Genomic DNA, 16,540 nt, shown 5'->3' with positions numbered 1-16,540 from the left:
TCCCTCCCATGCCTCTCATACTATACTTTTGTTAATACACCCCTATGTGATATTAGCCTTTTTTGCAACTGCTTCACATTGTTAACTTGTATTCAGTTAGTGATTCACTGCAACCCGCACATCCTTTTCTGTAGTACCATTGCCTAGCCGGTTATTCCCATTTTGTAGCTGTGCATTTGATTTTTCCTTTCTAAGAGACAAGAGTAGTGCATTTGTCTTTATTGAATTTCATCTTGTTGATTTCAGCCCAATCCTCCATTTTTGTCAAGGCCATTTTGAATCCTAAACCTGTTCTTCAAAGAGCTTCAAACCCCTCCGAGCTTGGAGTCATCTGCAAATTTTATAAGTTCACACTCCACTCCATTATCTATGTCATTAATGAAAATATTGAATTGTACCATGTCCAGGACAGACACCTGTGGGACCCCATGTGTAACGTGCTGACACATAACATAAGAGCTATGTGGATAGCAAGCTTCCCTGGTTTTTTTTAGTACACTGTTTCCAGCTCTGGTCAAGTCATTCCTACAGGTACTGCTTTCTTGAAGGAATACTTTAAGGCCTGACTTCTCACTGTAAGTCATGGATATAGGGAAAGTATTTGGGGAGTGAATTGGCTCCCGCCACTAAATTGGATTCAGTCCATCAGTTCTAGGATTATGTCACAGGGTGGCATAGGTCCTTTAACAGAGAAGAGGCCAGTGCACCTGTGTTGGCCTATAAGAGAAGGCCTCAGGGAGTGCCTGAATAAGTCAGACCTTAGTCAGTCAGGAAAGGGGTAGAGAAAGCAGACATGGAGCTCTTGCTGCCTGCCAGAAGCCAGGAGGCCTGGGTAGTGGGGGCAGGAACAGCAGCAGGGACTTACGTGGGAGTGGCTGCCAGAGTCCGCTGGGCAGGGAGGCAGTAGGAACCTACTGGGGGAAAGGGGCTCCAGGGAGAGCGCCCTGGGAGACGGTGCTCAGTTAACAGAGCATGAGAGAATCCTGCAGAAGGAATAGAGAGAGGCAAAGGGGAAAATCCCTTGGGAGTTGTAGCCCAGAATGAACTGAGGAATTGTGTTTTGAGTGGGGTTTGTCTATGTCTGAGAAATAGAACTGCCTGGAAAAGAGATTCTGGGTGTTGGAGCAAATCCTTTGTGGGCTGGCAATACGCCAACACCTTACAGTGTGGCCATTTCGAGATAGGATTAGTTTAGGTTGCTGGTATCCTTATAAGTTATTAGCACTATTTTAAATATTTACTATAGATTACATAATCATCATGTGAGCCAATGACAAATGTTTTAAAAAGAAATCAAAATATCTAAAAATAAAAGCCAAAGTTACAGTTACAATGAAACAACTGGCTCACTAGACTCCATGGTCTTAAACTTTTTATGTTTTACTTTTCTCTGAGCTAAATATTTATCTCTCCTCTATGTATAGATTTGCAGACCAAGTGTTGCTATGAAACTTCAGTGCCTCCCCAAAGTAACAGGATATCTTAAAACAACTGCATATATCCCCATATCTAAGAGTACAGAATGACTCAGAACCATACATTTCTTATGGGGAAAAAAAAACACTAGTGTACCCTTTGGCCTAAGTTCCATACTTTTGGGGGGAGTTTCTTTCATTTACTAATCAACACACTGCTCATCATCCCTGGGCTCATTTCTTCCTATTCCCTGTCTCGCTCATTGTGCCCAACCTAGTCTGCTCCCTTTGGGCAATGTAGAGGCTCCAATTGATGTAACAGGGGTTGAACCAAGCCCTTTATCTCCTCCCACTCCCATCTTCACACCTTACATGGAGCCCTTTTATGCCTGGAACAGCACTTTCTCTTGTGTGCCAAATGACCACCATCTCATGCAAATCCCTCTTCAAAACTCAATTTTTTTTCCAATGCACAAATTATAATCTTCAGTGAGCAGCTCCTCAGTAGAATGTAGCAGCAAAGTAGGTGGAAATTCATCATCACACCTACCATGTTCAGATATTTGCAACTCTATAAACGGGGTCAAGTGAGAGAATGCTTAAAACACAGGCTACCTGTAACCTTGTATGAACTAGCACTCTTATCTTTGATGCTCAATCAGCATTAGTGCTGGAGGGAAATTTTAGGGATGAGAGGTGGATGAAGAGACAGAAGAATTGTTCCCTCAACCTAGCGCTGTCTACACAGGAACTTAGGTCAGCTTAACTACATAGTTCAGGGATGTGGATTTTTCACACACCTGGCTGACATAGTTAAACTGACCTAATTTTCTAATGTGGACCAGGCCATAGTTTTGAACTTCTATTTCCTGTTTCTCCCTCCCTCGCTTACATGAAGGCACATCCTTCCCAGTACAATTTTTTTTTATCAGTTACTCCTTGTAAATCTCTGTAGAGAAGTGTAACTGACAGTCTTGTGCGGCATGTAAGTCTGACAGGTTCCGAAAAATGTTGAACAATGTGACTTTCCCAGAACTGTGTTTGAAGAAATTGAATGTTAAACATAACAGGTGTTCTAATGACAAGTCCTCACCGCACTGTTTTATAGCTAGGCTTTACCATTACAAAACAAGCAAATTCCTCATTGCTCAGCCAGCAACCTGACATTGAGACACCATATGCTTTACTCCCAAAGGCTCCACATTCTGGCCTCAGAAGTTCTGTGTGTTTGTTCCCAGAGGCTTTGTAGCAAAGAGAAGGAACTGGTAATGTTGTGTAGGGAGGCAGAACACATTTAAACTAGAACAAAAACAGTTATTTATTTTAGTGAATGAGCAAGAAATATTTACACAGTCTGAACCTTTCTTGAGCTTTCCTCCCTGCCTCTTGGTCTCCTGTATCCTTCTAGAACAGCGTTTCTCAAACTGGGGTCTGTGGACCCCTGGGGTCCTTGAGAGTACCCCCGGGTGTCTGCAGGCCCCACTGATCAACTCCTCCCCCTCCCTCCCAGCGCTTTCTGCACGCTTAAAGTCCGGCGGTGCAGTGGGGCGAAGGTAGGCTTTCTACCTGCCCCAGCTCTGCACCACTCCTGGAAGTGGCTGGCACACCCCTGAGGCCCAAGGAAGGGGCAGGGGGTCTCTGCGCACTGCTCTGCCCCGAGTGCCAACTCCACAGCTCCTACTGGTGGGAGCTGCAGCCAATGGGAGCTGCGGAGGCGGTGCCTGTGGGCCTCCCTGCCTAGGAGCTGCTGCCAGAGAGATGTTCTGGTCACTTTCAGGAGCTGCCCAAGGTAAGCACTGCCCAGCTGGAGCCTGCACCCCCTCCCACACCCAAACTCCTTCCCAGAGCTGGCACCTTCTCCTGCACCCCAACCCTCTGCCCCAGCCTGGTGAAACTGAGTGAGGGTGGGGGAGAGTGAGCAACGGAGGGAGGGTGGATCGAATGAGTGGGGGGGCAGGGCAGGAGCGTGGGCTCAGGGAAGGGGGTGGGGCAAGGGCTGAGCACAAGAGCTTGGGGTCCCCAAAAATTTTAAATAAAAATGGAGGTCCTCGGGTTGCTAAAGTTTGAGAACCGCTGTTCTAGAATATTCTGTTCCTCAGAGACAATACCACATCTCTGTTATAGTATCAGAAGCTGTAGAATTATTCCTAGACAGTCAGGATACTCTTGATGCTTTAAGTTACAAGCCACAAAAGTATACTACAAAATATCAGTTGGTACTGTTTGTGGCAAGTAAGCACAGAGAGAACTAATTAGTAATTACATGTTTCTGCGGAGCCTTTGCTAAGTAAATACACTAATAGTAGGTATAAACAGAACACAAGTAGCACAGATGCTAGGTAACCTACCGGCAGGTTTCAAACAGAAAAATAATCACCTGTTTTCTTTGTAGTTGCTCATCATGTAGCTGAATGGAGAGTTACTGAGAAGAGAAGGATAGTTCAGTAAAGCAAGTTGTCTAGACACGTGACGAAAGCACTAAGGCTACATCTATGCTGCCTGCTTTTTTCGGCTGTGTGTAGAATACATGGGTAGCCCCTCTAGCACAGATGTAAGTAGCAGTGTAGAGCATGCAGCATGGCTTAGGCAAGTGGATTATAGACACGCCTGAGTACATACCCAATGCAGCTCTCTACTTGTCCAAACCAGGCCTTCCAGTCTACACTGCTTTTTTAACTGTGTTGTGTCCCACTGCCTCCCAGCTTCTGGAGCTTTTCCCCACCACAGGACAAGACTCTGACAGTGGGGAAATGCTATCAAAGCAGTGAAAGGCTCTGCCAACTCTCTGCTGCTAGATGCTTTCCCCACCTCAGGGAAAGATTACAGGTAATGGCTCTGGCAGTGGTGAGATGGTGGAGAAAAGCCCTTCCTCACCACAGATAAAGACTAGGGCTAGAGGGAAAGGCTGTGGCAGGGGGAGGCAGCAAGTTTTCCATGCTGCTTTCCTCCTTCCAGAGCCTTTCCTTGCTGCATGGAATGGTCCTGTCAGCAGGGAGCTGCTGAAGCCTTTCCCGGCTGCCTCCCAGCTACTAGAGCCTTTCACTGAGATGTGTAGCTACCGGCCGTAGGGTGGGTACAGCCTGATTTTCACTGCAGTATGTAGCCATACATACCCTCCACGCTGCCAGAAGTAGTGTGTCATGTAGGCTTAGCCCAGTTGTGATAAGTGGAGACATGCAGCCCCAGAGAAATGGGTGTGTTAGCTTCGGAAAGTCTGGCAATGGCAGTAATTGTGACCACTATTTCAGATGTGGGAGCAAAGAACATTACCAATCAGGATGCCATGTAAAGAAGATCACTTAGGAAACTGGCCAGAAGGGGAAAGGCAGAGGATGACCCCCTATGGGACCAGGAGTAACTGGTAGAACTTCAGAGTTCCAAAGTCAATCTCAATATCATGCAGGAAAATCACAAGTAAGCACAGACGGAGCTGAGAGCACTGCATCTAATTTAACAGGAGTGGCCTATATTTACGTCTAACCCCAAAGCTGCAAATCAGAGTAGCTAGCTTAGTTGGAAAGAGGTATCTGATGTGTTATTTTGTCAGTAAAGTAAAATCTTACTGGAATACATGTGCGCAAAGTCTCAGGTCAATAGGTAAAAGGCAATCTCCCAAGAACATGCTTTAGAAAGCTTGTCAAGTTACTGGAAATAGAAGATAGCCTTGATCTTAAAGCTGCCAATGGAACTCAAATCCCATACAAAGGCTGGACTGAAGTCCAATTTTGATTAAGCAAAGATCGTGACATCATCGTTGTTCCTGTGCTGGCCAGTCTACATAAATTGGTGCACTTGTTTATTATCTGCAATGTTATTGAGGAGATAGTCAAAGACTATTGCTGAAATTCACCTAAGGCACCAACAGCTAAGTTCATTATCAGTATGGAATATTTCCTGCAAAAGTAGAGGCTCTTGTGAACTTCATCAGAAATAACATTTCAGACTTATGCATGTTTGAAGTTGGGAGAAGGGATATAAATATCCACAAGTGAAAAACCACTAATGTAATATTTTGGGCTTACATGTGCCTGGATATTGAAAGTTTAATAGCAATGTCTGAGTCCCCCTCTCTCTGTGAAAGATTCCTGCAGGTCCTGTCAGCTGATAAGAGCTGCACCATGCACACTCTGTTTTTTTTTTCCACAAGCAGCAGGTTTTTGAGAATACTTTTTGATGCCCATTCATAAGCATCTTTCATCTAACATTTGGACTAGTATGTATTCTTTTCCTGTTATGTCAGTAGTCATGGCCTAGTGTTCCAGATGTTTATTCATTTCTCTACTTTTTGATGACCTGTGTTGCACACTAACTGAAAATGGAGCTGTCTGCAACCTTACTGTAATTCAGACAGAAAGCATGGTAAAAATTGTGAAGAGTGAATAGATGGTGGTAGAATATATATTTAAGTTTAGTCATAACAAAGAACAATGCTATAGTCATGAGAACAGCACCTGAAGCAGCAGAGAAATATGCCATTCAACTAGAGGATGAGAGAAGAGGAAAACTCATCACTATCAAGAAGACATAAAATCATCACTGATAAAGTTTGCAGATGACACACAAACTGGGGAACTGGTAAATAATGAAAAGGACAGGTCACTGATTCATAGCAAGCTGGAACACCTGGTAAACTGGGTGCAAGCCAACTATATATGCTTTAACACTGCTAAATATAAATAGGTACATCTAGGAACAAAGAACATAGGCCATACTTAAAGGATGGGGGGCTCTGTCTTTGGAAGCAGTGACTCTGAAAAAGATGTGGGGGTCGTTGTGGTTAATCAGCTAACATGAGTTCCCAGTCTGATCCTGTGGCTAAAAAAGCTAGTGTGATCCCAGGATACATAAATAGGGGAATCTAGAGTAGAGAGGTTATTTTACCTCTGTAATTGTCACTTGTGTGATGGCTGCTGGAATACTGTGTCCAGGTCTGATTCTCACAATTCAAGAAGGATGTTGTTCAATTGTAGAGGGTTCAGAGCAGAGCCATGAGAATGATTAAAGGATTAGAAAACATGCCTTACAGTGATAGACTTAAAGAGCTCCATCTATTTAACTTAACAGAGAGACGGTTAAGGGATGACTTGACCACAGTCTATAAATATCTACATGGGGAACAAATATTTAATAATGGGCTCTTCAGTTTAGCTGAGGAGGTATAACACAGTCTAATGCCTGGAAGCTGAAGCTAGACAAATTCAGACTGGAAATAACATGTAAATTTTTAATAGTGAAAGTAATTAGCCATTGGAACAATTCACCAAGAGCTGTAGTGGAGTCTCCATCACTGATAATTTTTAAATCAAGACTGGATGTTTTTCTAAAAGCTATACTCTAGGAATTATTTTGGGGAAGTTCTATATCACCTATTATACAGGAGGTCAGATTAGATGATCACAGTGGTCCCTTCTGGCCTTGGAATCTATGAAAACAAAAGCAGTCCTCTTCTGCTCAGGAAGTCCATCATCTATTCACCTGAGATCTGAGAGAAAGGATGGGGCCTCTGTTAACAGGAAAGCCTCCAATTTGCAATTTAATAAAAGACAATCAGTGAAGTCAGTATGATAAACCATTTGATTTTCCTATTCACTTTCTGATTAACCTGTTGGTCTTTCAAAGTAATCACGATGATGTATTTCAATTCTTCTTGTTGTCTTCATGCATTATTGGATCAAGGTGTTTTTTTCCCCCCATTTATTGTGTTTGCTAGTTTAAAGCCCCAGGGTATTCTAATCTTATACAGCTCATTTAAAATGGATGGGAATGTTCTATCACCTCATATAAATGCCTTTGGAAGTACAACAGAGTAGTTTTGTAATTTCATAGCATACTATGTACAGTAAGATGAGAGTTCAGAATTAGCAAGGTCTGTCTCTCTGTCTCGCTCTCGCTCTCTCCCCCCTTTTTTTTTTTTCCATAACCAAGGAATCTACATATGCTTTAAAGGTGCATCCTGTAAGGCCTCATCTTCTCTAGGAAATGTGATCATGTTTAATCTCTGTTTTTAACAGTTGAGTTACTTGATGCTGACTGGTCAGTGTAGATAGGTTAAGTCATGTTACACATCATGTCAGGTATCAGCAAACCCTACTTTGCAATTTCTCTTTGTCTGACCATAGTGAGCAGCTTGTCACCTATTTGCTCAAAATTGTGTTCAAGCACACTTACATTTCCTAGTGAAGACAAGCCCTATGCATAGTTTATAGCAGACTTCAGTAGTTTAAGGGGCTGTAGTGCAGTACATTATATCAGGGGAAGGTAGGTAAAGGTTTAGAACTGGTGGAAAAAAAGGTGGAATTAAACTCATGCCTTGCTTGTCATTTGCTCCCCCCAGTAACCCCTCCATCTTTTCTCCCTTCATGGCTGCTGAATCTCTTTCCATGCATCCCTCCCTAACTGTTTCCCACTGTGTGAGCCCCATGCTATAAATATGAGCTATAATACCAAATTAAGAAAAGAAAATTTTATACTAAAAAATTTAGGAAAAATCATCTTAAGAGTGAGATCTGTTTATACTGGAGAATAATGTCCCATGGGGAAAACCCTTCAAATGAGAGGGTTTCCTATTTTCTATGACATCTTTCCCATATAGTAAAAGAAATAATATATTTCTGGAATTGATATCATTTTACCAGAATCATTTATTTAGCTAATGCAATAAGATTGCATGATGTCATACTGTTGTCACTGGACTATCAAAGTTTGTAGACAATATACAAGACCAAAAGTTAGTTCTGCGATATCCAGAAAATGGGGAAATTGCAATTTCATGAAAGGCCCTTTTAAAATAACTTGCACCCCTCACAGGTTGAATGAAAGTTTTGGCAACTCTGTTCCTTTCTGAAACTCATCCGTCATTTCAATGTCCGTTCCTCTTCAGTTCAACCCAGACAAATAAATACAACAAAAATAATAAAATTCTCAGTTCCAGTTTCCTCAGGAACAAGATGAAAGGATTTTATTAATGGATTCCATATTGGGACTTTTCTTCACACTTTCCCTCCCTGTGGTTTACACTTGGCTGGGAAAAAAGCTGCAATTCTTCCCTTGCAGGAATTTAACAAGGAGAAAAACTAACTTCAGGCTCTTCTTAGATCTCGTTCTTCTGAAAGTAATCAGTTCAGCTGTGGGGTTTTTATTTTCGTCTCATAAAACTTTCCAGATCATTCCAAGATTGCCTTCATATTGTGCATGGGGGGAGGGAGGGATGAAGCTACCCCCTCCCCTTGTTTGACTTCGAAGACTAGCTTAATGCAGGTCAAAAAAATGCTTCCTTGCAGCTATTCATTAAAAGTAAGATGTTAAAAGGGCACTGCCACTGTCAAGGTATTTTTTTCATCATTTTGAAAATCTTTGTATCTCACATTTTCTTTATCTTAATATCACCTTGGGATCATGTAAATGAAACCTTATTCCTTGTTGAAGTTTTCCCCTTCTGTCACACATATAAAGGTCAGATGTTGCTGTATGGCTGCCCAGTGATGCTGGCAATGACTTTGTCTTTAAAGGGGAAAAAATCAAAATATTTGTTGTTCTTAACAGACTTTTAAAATTGCCACGTAAATAACTCATAATACTGTATGAGTGATCACAGTGCAATTAGGTGATTTAGTGACAAATATAGTTTAGAGAAATGTCATCGTTCGGAATGTACAGTAGTATTTTTCAAACTACAGTAAAGGTTTTTGATAAAGTATATTATAAAAATACCACTGTACAGTAAGTAACATAGCTGGACAAACAAAGTTAAAACAAAAAAGTTCATCAGACACTTTGAAGCTGCAAATGTATATTCACTATTTTGACTGAGAAATAAATTGTGGTGGTACCACCAGTGTTTTGACTTCAATTTTTTCATTGACATGAATAGTTTTGCAGTGCTTGATTTTTATTTCCTATTCTTCACTTTGAATTAAATACATGGCAGATGCAATGTCCAAGGAAGATTTCATCTGTGCTCATGACCAAGAGACACAACCATAAAAGTATCCACCACAGAGTTTACACAAGACTTGTCATATTCAGGAACAGGACTTGTCTTCAGGAGTATTATAGTAGCACCATCAGGGTCCCATGGTTCTAGGCCTTAGAGAAACAGGTAAAATCCCAGGCCCATTGAAGTTGATGGCAAAGCTACAACTGACTTCAGCAGGGTCAGGATTTCATCCATGATGTTACAGGGAAGTGAAGAGACTTGCCCAAGATCACACAGCAGGTCAGTGGCCAAGCCAGGAATAGAATCTGTTTCCTGAGACCCAGTCCAGTGTTTACTCGACTAGATCACCCTTCAGTACTTCAATAGTGTATTTCAATTGAGTAATTCAAGAATTACCACAATTTGAGACAGAACGCAGGTTTTTTCTATTCTAGATGGATTCTTATACTATGCTCATCTTCATAGTATCCAAGTGCCTTCCCATTGTACATTAAGCATTGTGACTACACATCTGTCACGTGTTTGCTCTCATTCTCTTCCTGGGGGAAAAGCTTGTGCAGTGGAGGGTCTTGTTTAGGTTGGGTTTAGGGGTTTTCATAGTACACATATTGCTATGTATTGCAATGGGGGAAGGGATAACTCAGTGGTTTGAGCATTGGCCTGCTAAACCCAGGGTTGTGAACTCAGTCCTTGAGGGGGCCACTTAGGGATCTGGGGCAAAAATCTGTCTGGGGATTGGTCCTGCTTTGAGCAGGGGGTTGGACTAGATGACCTCCTGAGGTCCCTTCCAAACCTGATATTCTATATGTTTATTTTGGAGAAGGCGAAGTCAAAAAAAATGCACCTTGGAGTGAAAGCTGGTGAGATCTTTTCTGTCTTCTTTCTGCATGTACAGTAACTTTTTCACTCACTGTGAGACCCCTCAAGCCCCTGTTTTTGAGAATTTGGCTCTTAATGTCGGTTAAATAGCTACAGGAAAGGCCACACTCTGCCTTTTGGATGTGAATGTGCAACCCACTCCAGCTGGAGTCACACAGGTGTATCCCAAGGTAGAATTTGGCCCATAAGGTCCACAAGGAAAGGTTTTTTGACACAGGGTTGTGGACAATCGTACATGTTTCCCTAAAAGTAGTCATGCTCCTGAACTACTGGCATTAAGGAAATACCTGCTTCTTCTGAACATTTAAACTGCGGATGCTTTAAAACCGAGCACTACAAAGTTCCATAGTATAATTATAGTGTTATTTTTAAGGACTTGATCCACTGGATGTTTTTCCATACTTTCAATGGGTGTTGAGCTAGGCTCTAAATGTACAATATACCTTTCCCAGGGTAGAGTTCTGTGATATGGGACTCAGGTAAAATCATGATACTACACCTCTTCTTATAGCAAAGATTTGCTCATACAAGCTCAACCCTGCAGTACTTGCTCAGGCCTTACTCAGACCATACTCTCATTGACGTCAGAGGCATTTTATACTGCATGAGGATTCAGTTCTAGAAATATGAATCACAGACCCATTATGCTCCCACTGAAGTCAAAGGGCCATTTGTCATTATCCGCCGTAGGAGTGGAATCAGTCCCCCTGCTTACTTGCAGAAAACACATTCATTTCCAACTATTCCAATTGACTTTTTTATTTATTTATGAGCATCTTTAACTGTGTTTGCTGCCAGAAGATTTTATAGCCTAATGATTACTCATAATATATAATCATTTATTTGTGTACCACTTATTTTATCCCAGTACCATCCTGCATAGTACATAAGTACACTATAAATAAATTCAAAGATGGCTCTGGACAAAAATACAACCTACAATAGTACTGTTATGTGGAATAGCTATTAGATATGATAAAAGCAGCACAACATGCTTATTCAGTAAACACACAGGGGAATGGTCTCAGAACCTACAATCTATATTTGTGAAAGATAAGCATATAGTGACGACAAAAGCATGTAATGTTTACCATCTTGTAACTGCCTATTACATAATCCAGGAAATAATTTGCTGTTTAACGAAAGGAAGAGAACAGTTTTAAAAAAAACAATTATATCTGAACATCAAACAAGCCAGCAGTGACACAAAATGACAGTAAACATTATTCATGAAGTGATTATTTTAAAAAGTGATTTTCAAACCAGCATGTTTCCTGAGTTATTACAGGTAGGGCTGGTAGTATCACCTATCAATAAAGTTACTCAACAGTTCCCATTAGAAGACCTTGTTTTCAGTTGCTTATAACTTTGCCAAACTTTAACCATTCATACTAATATTTTCCATGTCAGGTGTCTGCCACAGGCTGATTTTTATTAGTAGTAGTATTAATATTTCAGCTAAAACAGTTCAGCTGTTTCTGAGGTCAAGTGTAGAGAAAAATGTTGTTTTGCCTTTGTTAAAATATTCTAGTGACCTTTTCTTTGAAAAGCTTTGGCACCTCCATGCTTTGGCACAGTTGTATCAGGGATGTGCTTCTTGCTACCACTGAAAATCCCACTGCATGTGTCAGCAAGTATCTGGGAAACCCATTGTCAAAGTGTCCTATCCCCTCTAGTGCTGGTTCATATACAGGATGACAACCCATTACTGCTACCAATTGTTCCATTAGTTCAAGTGGCAACTGACTCTGTGGTGGATCCAAAGGTTCCAGTCCTGCTACTGTCCCATGTTGGTGTCAATATGAGGACACATGATGGAATTTGTTGTTTTTTTTTAAACCAGGAAATTACACAAAACCTACATTAAAAGAACATTGTTAAGGTTGCAAGTCAAGAACTCAAAAGTTAGGAAATACCAAAATTAAGGTTGTCTGTGCAACTTTAATGTGGCCCCCTTTTGTGTATGCATTATGATATGGTCTTTAATTACATGGTCACATACTATTTTTTCCATACGACTCCCTGCTTCATTCAGTACACAGAATGACAGTGCTCACTAAATGAGTAGCTGTTCAGTAGTTTGTTGTCTCTTCATTGTTCAGTGTGTGACCCCAGACCTTAATTACTGCACATTATTCAAACCCTGCTTTGAAGACTGAATTATTACTTTCCTAAAGGGCTTTTCTGTGGCACTCATCAGTATCATAACCGAGTGCTTTACAAACATTAATGAATTAATTTTCCCAATGCCCATTAAAATGAGAGGATTATCCCCATTTTACAGATGGGGAACTGAGACAGAGAGAGATAAGGTCAAAAGTATCCACTAGTTTGGAATGCCCAATCTGAGATGCCTAGGACCTGATTTTTCAGATTACGTGCATTGGATAGCATTTTATTTGTTCAAAGCTCAGCTCCCATTGACTTCAGTTGCAGCGGTGAGCATTCAGCACTTCTGCAAATCAGGCCACAGGTCTCAAGCTGGGCACCCAGAAAATTAACGGTGTTTCTCGTGACCACCTCTGAAAAGTCTGATTTACGTGATTTGCTCAGAATCACACAAGAGCTCTGTGGCAGAGGCAAGGATAAAATCCAATTATCCAGGGCAGCGTTCAACTGTCTTAGCCAGGAGCCCCTCTCTTCTCTTCCTGCAATCCCCTGCCTCATTCACTACACGCCTTCCATTTTCTGCAATGAATGAAACATGATCCTACAGACAAACAGCATCATTCCCTATATAGACCATCTTTGGGGGATGAATCATAGTTATCCAGTACACTGAATGAGGCAAGGTCCTGTGGAAAAAATATGTGACCATGTAATTTAGAAGTGTATCATAATATACACTCTCCATGGGGCAGAGATTGTTTTTTCTTCTGGGTTTGTTCAGTGCCTAGCACATGGGAGCCTGACCCATTACTAGGGCTCCTAGGCACTATGGTAATATATATTGTGATACAGGAGGGCCAGGGAGCAGTGGGAGAGGGGAGATATATAAGCCCTAGGCTAATTAAGGTGTGGTTCCTTGTAGACTAGGGAGGGTTGCTACAGGTTAATTAAGTCAATTAAGGGCCTGTTAGGAACCTAATGAACCCCCCTGCTTCAGGCAGTCAGAGTGTGTGAGGAAGGAGAGAGGACTGGAGTTTGGAGGTGTGTTGCTAGGACTTGAAAGACTAGAGAACTGAAGGAAGGGAGACCCTGCCCCAGTGTCAAGGACTGAAGGTAACCCTACCCAAGGAGAAGAGGATAAGAAACCCCAGGTGGTTGAGAGAGGCTGAGGCTCAGAGTGAGGAACAAACCCAGACCTCTCCTCTGCTTCCCTCCTCTACCACCTTCCTGGGCACTAGCTGGGTCCTTGGTGCCCCAAGAGCAGGGGCAAGGGGTGGTGTCTTAGCCCCCTGCCAAGAAAAGTGTTGGATCCACTCTGATAGGGTGGATCACAGAAACCCCCTTGTGACTGTCAACTGATGTGCCAAGACTACTTCTGCCCCTGCTTTCCTGCCCTTGCAGCTTGGGACTTCAGTGCCCTGCCTGGTTTGAGCCAGAACCGCTAGCCTGCTGCAAACCCAGACCAGGTGTGAACCACATCCCCTAACAGCTGTAGGCTTAAACTGAAAGCAGCTTAAGAAGTGTTCCTGCTTTAACCCTCAGATGCACAACTCCCAATGGGGTCCAAACCCCAAATAAATCAGTTTTACCCTGTAGAAAGCTTATACAGGGTAAACTCACCCTCCGTAACACTGATAGAGATATGCACAGCTGTTCTCTCCCCCCCCCTCCCAGGTATTAATACATACTCTGGGTTAATGAATACAAAGTGATTTTATTAAGTACAGAAAGTAGGCTTTAAGTGGTTCCAAGTAATAGCAGACAGAACAAAGTGAATTACCAAGCAAAATAAAATAGAACATGCAAGTCTATGTCTAATACAATAAGAAAACTGAATGCAGATAAAAAATTTCACCCTCAGAGGAATTCCAGTAAGCTTCCTTTTACAAACTAGTCTCCTTTTAGTCTGGGTGCAGCAATTACTCACACCCCTTATAGTTACTGTCCTTTGTTCTCATTTCTTTCAGGTATCCTTGTGGGTGGAGAGGCTCTCTCTTTAGCCAGCTAAAGACAAAATGGAGAGGTCTCCCATGGGCTTAAATAGACTTTCTCTTTTGGGTGGAGACCCCCTCCTCTCTCCTATGCAAAGTCCAGCTTCAAGATGGAGTTTTGGAGTCACATGGGCAAGTCACATGTCCATGCATGACTTAGTTTTTTCAGGCAGCAGCCATTGCTTACATGGGGGTTGGATTAGATGATCTCCTGAGGTCCCTTCCAACCCTGATATTCTATGATTCTATGCTACCTTGAACATCCTCAGGTAGACTTATGTGGATTGGAGCCTTCTGAGATTCATTGTCCTTTAGGTGTTTCTTGACTGGGCACTTAATTTGCACATTCCTTTCTCAAGAAGTTGACCAAATGCTCTACTAAGGCTACTTAGAAATCAAGCAAATATACAGCCAATATTCATAACTTCAAATACAAAAATGATACATGCATATAAATAGGAGGAATGTATTCAGTAGATCATAACCTTTACAGAGATGTTACATGGCATATGTAGCATAAAACATATTCCAGTTATGTTATATATACATTCATAAGCATATTTCCATAAAGCCTTATGGGGTACACACATCATACACACCCACCATACCGACATTGGCTGTTTTGTCACAATATCATAAAAATAACAATGCACATAAGGGAGCCAAATGGAGATTGCTTGGACAACCTAAATTCTGGCATTTCCTAACTTTTGAGCACTTGACTTTGCAACATTAATATCTTTTTTACATTTTTTTTGTTTGTAGTAGAGTTTAGAGTATGACAGTGTATAATGTAATAACCATCTGCTACAGGTTGGGGGGCGTTACAGAGAGAGAAGGGAAGTGGTAGGAGATAGAAAGCAAGAAACAAAGGGAGGGAGGATGAAATAAAAGAGAACAGAACAGAAAGAATTATTGAAAATCCTCCATGCCTTCAGGTGTGGTTCGCCTGGTAAAACATTTTAAATACTAGCCAGTAGAGTTATGTACCAGACTTGACAAACTGATGGTATTTAATCCCAATGGCCATCTTTATATAGGACAAATACCCAGGGAATCTACTGTCCATTAGTAATTAAACTAATGGACCATGTTGGTCATTGAGTCAAACATGATGCAAGGTAATATGATAAGGATGGTCAAATCTCATGCTCTTCCAAAAACAGTCACAATAGATTGCCACTCTTATGGCCTGATTCTAGCCTCGCTTATGCAGGTTTTACACCAGTACAACTCTTAATTTCAATGGAATTACTTAAAACTCACAGCAGTGTAACTGAGGGCCCAATCAGCCCCTTATTCACTCAGATACTGTGGAAATGAAGGCCAGATATGTACTTACATAGACAGATAAGGCTCCTCACTCAGATCCCAAAGTTGGGCCCCAACAAGCAGTGTAGCACGGTGGCCCTGCTCTTGAACCATAGTGACCTCTAAATCCTCCAACCATCAGTTTTTTACTTGCCGGATGACAGTAGAGCAGCTCCTTGCTGCAGTCCAGCTGTTGCTGGGTCAGTGCAGATTCTTTTCAACATCCTCCTTGTCTCTTGAGAATATCTCTCACTGTTCCTTTTACTGCCTCTGCTTCTGATTCCAACATGCAGTCATGATGGATGCCTTACAGATACATAGATAATTCCATTCACAACTCTTTAAACAATTGCATGCCACACAAAATAATGAGTGACTGGCAATCCTGCTACACTTGGAGAGAAATGCAACATCCGCCTCTTCTCCTAGTACTGCAGAACTATCATACTTTAAATATATGCTCTTTTAAAAAAAAAATGCCACTAAGCCTGCCTCATGCCAGCAGGGAAGGAAGACAGCAGTATCTTTACAGTCCTTACTAGAGTGATGAGCACCAGTATTAACCTAGACAGACACAGATTTGGTCACTTGTGGGATTTTGAGCGGGACACAGCAAAACCCTTGCTGCAGCTTTCCTGTGTTTGTTCTACCTTGACCTGTATAGATGAGGCATTTGCCAATACTGCCAACCAAAGCTTGAGTTTCCTCAAAGCTCAGGTTTGCACTAACTTCACTGCATTGAAGCTCATTTCTTCAGCCTAATTTCTTTATGCTCTTCAGCAGGTGTCCAACCTGCCAATATGGTCAATGCCATCAGTAATCTCAATGTAGCCAGTTTCAACACCTGTATCAGCACAGCTGCCTCCCACACTGATGCAGTGAGTCTATTTGGGATCAAA

The 16,540-nt window shown here is 41.8% G+C and overlaps 1 long non-coding RNA gene across 3 annotated transcripts in view; it reads left to right on the top strand.

The window, feature by feature from the left end:
• The window catches only part of LOC120407891, a 245,765-nt gene that overhangs the window by 204,032 nt on the left and 25,193 nt on the right, over nucleotides 1-16,540 (top strand). The window lies entirely within an intron of this gene.

Source organism: Mauremys reevesii, linkage group 6 (genome assembly GCF_016161935.1).
Source record: "Mauremys reevesii isolate NIE-2019 linkage group 6, ASM1616193v1, whole genome shotgun sequence".
Lineage (NCBI taxonomy): Eukaryota > Metazoa > Chordata > Testudines > Geoemydidae > Mauremys > Mauremys reevesii.
Note: the sequence above shows the minus strand (reverse complement) of the source record. Positions and strands in the feature narration are given on the sequence as shown.